The sequence below is a fragment of the Pteropus alecto genome, unplaced genomic scaffold, assembly GCF_000325575.1.
Source record: "Pteropus alecto unplaced genomic scaffold, ASM32557v1 scaffold157, whole genome shotgun sequence".
Taxonomy (NCBI): Eukaryota; Metazoa; Chordata; class Mammalia; order Chiroptera; family Pteropodidae; genus Pteropus; species Pteropus alecto.
In genome coordinates, this window is record NW_006440626.1 from 857,615 (window position 1) to 860,516 (window position 2,902).

Below are 2,902 nucleotides of genomic sequence, written 5' to 3' on the forward strand. Positions count from 1 at the left end.
TCACTAGAAACTATAAAAGAAGAACCGGTTTGAAATTCCATGTCTGAAAAATACAGTCGCCCGAATTAAAAATGGAAAGTTTTAACAGCAGAATGGACATTGCTCAGGAGGGAATTGGTGAGTGGAAAAATAGGTGGTAGGAAAATATCTGGAATAAAGGACGGAGAATCAAAAGAATGAAATATGCACATATGGGAGAAAGGGTAAGAGACACAGGCGATGCAGTGAGGAGTCTAACATAGGTATGTAATTAAGGTCCCAGAAAGAAAGAAGAGAGAATTTGAATTGAACGGTACTGAAATATTTTGAAATGAATATTTTGAATCGAACGATACTGAAGATAGTATTACACAAATTTTGGGGGTGCAGCTAAAGCTATACCTAGAGGGAAATTTATAACCCCAAATGCATATCTCAGAAAAGAAGAAAGGCTGAAAATCAATGAGCTGGGCTATGATCTCAAGAAATTAGAAAAAAATGAATCTGCCCTTCTCCAATTAAAGGAAGGAAAAAATAAAAGTGAGAGTAGAAAGTAATAAAGAAAATAAGTACATAATAGTGGTGATCAGTGCAGCCCAAAGGGAGTCTTGGAACAGACCAATGAAGTTGACGACCGGTGATAATAAAAAAGAGAAAAATAGAAAAGGCACAAATTCCTAATATCAGGAATGAAAAGCATCATAGAGAACATTATGAACAAAATGCCAATAAATTTTAATAGTTAGAAGAAATAGAAAAATTCCTGGAACTATATGATGATTAAAATTGACAGAAGAAGAAATAGAAAATCTGACTAATCCTATAAGTACTTCAATGTGTAAGTAAAGTCCTCTCAATAAAGCTGCCCAGAGAGCTTTACTTGTGACTCCTACCAGCACAGAAGAAGAAATAATGCCAGCATTTCCCACATCCCTTTCCGAATGCCTCTCGCTCCTGTTTTAACCCCTCGGTAGTGATTAGAATAAAGTCCCCATTCCTTAGCTTGTGCCTTGGCTCCTGCCTACTTCTCTGATCTCATTCCCGTCTCTCCCATGTATGCGGCTTATTTCACTCGGCCCAGCACAACGATTTGCGCCTCCCTGAGCTCACCCCGCTGTTCCCGGCCTCTGGGCCTTCCCGTTCACTTATCCGAAGCGTTCCCGAGGGCCTACTCTGTGCTAGGCGTTCGGCGCCGCAGGTGACCATCTGGAGGCAGCCGCCGTTCCCCCTTCCTCCTTTTCCGCCCTTTGTCACCCAGCCCCTGCCTCCTTTCTCTTGGTTCAAGTTCCATTGCTGCGTTAAACTCTGTGTCATGGTTGTCTGCTACAGGTCCGTGTCTCCTACTGCACTGTTAGCCACATGCCATCGTGTCGTCGATGCCTGTGGCAGTGCCCAGTATGTAGTAGGCAGTCGCTTGGCGAGTGAACAAGAAAAAAGCGAGCCCCCGGCATCAGTGCTTGCAAGGATCCAGCGAGTCCTCTAGATCGGCTCCCCTGCCGTGTGGGAAAGGAAGCAGTTCTAGCGTAAGGGACTGGTCCCCAAGGTCGCCAGTGAGTTAGAAGCAAAGGCGGAGGCAGGACAGATGCCAGCACCGCCCTGTCCACACAGCACTGTCTCTCCATCTGTTCGTCTGTGGCTTCTCTTGCCTCGAGCTTGCTTTTTGCTGACTCTAGCCTCGGGCCTGACCGATTCTGCCTCCTGCTTCCACACCCAGTGTGCACGTCCCGTGGGAAAGTGTCAAGCGATGTGCTCAAGAGCAACATCCCTGGGGACAGTTCCCTGCCTGAGCTCTGGGTGTCCACCCTCTGAGCGTGAGGGTGCTTGTGTGTGTGTGTGTGTGTGTGTGTGTGTGTGTGCGCGCGCGCGCGTGTGTGCGTGTGTGCACATGTGTGCGCGTGTGTGTGCTTGAGGAAACCACATAGCTCAAAGGGTTCCACAAACCGCTGGTGGCCAGGAAGTTATGGTTTTAGAATAAATTAAAAAGAAATAGCCCATCAGCAATGGGCGGCGGTGTCAAGAGGTAAACCCTTTATGCTTTGTTTTGATTACGGCGATTTTAATCAGCAGCCGTGGATTTCCCTAGAACTGGACTCTTAGTTTTATCGACGGGAAACCAAATTTCGCAGGGCAGTGCGTTTTGATGCAAACTAAAGAAATCAGTTACAGATTATTACCAAAAGCGTGGATTTCATACATTTCTTCTAGGGAGGGGTGCGTGTGCGTGTATGTGTGCGCGCGTGCACACGCACGTGCCCGCTTGACCACGCGCGCCGGGGAGATTACTGTATCGGAGAGAGAAGCAGCAGGGAAATGCGTACTGGAGGGCTCCTTCCAAGTTTGTTCTGTTTCCACTTTTATTGTGAGCGATAGGCGTTTGATGACTTCTGGGGCTGTCGCCTCGTCGGCGAGGGCAAGCCTGTGGAAGGCCCAGCGAAACTGCTCAGGCTCAGAAATGCAAACGCGGGCACCGATGGCGGCCACGGCTTCTTCGGAACCCGGGAGATGAGAGCACAGACTAATGATATGAGTCGACAGAAGGTACATAAACAAAATTCCGACCATCAGACTTGCCAATTAGGCCCGTCTTCTGCTGGGTTTGACCTTTAGCCTTAACCGTGGGGAGAAGGTTCTGTCTTCTGTAAATAAATTTCAGGAAAAGCCGATAAGAAAGATATGGCTAGGTCGACCCCTTATACCTGTGCAGTCCTCTGGACAGGTAATGTGAGCCCTGTAGGCCACCCAAAGTCGTCTGGGAGCCACATCAAAAAAGGGGGAAAAAATCAAATGAAATTCATTTTCACCTTTAGCTTGTTTAACCTAATACTTCCAAAATATTACCTACTCAACATGTAATCCACATCGAAGTTATTAATGAGGGTTTTTTTTTTTACATTCTTTTTGTTATATTTCCTGAGTCCAGCAA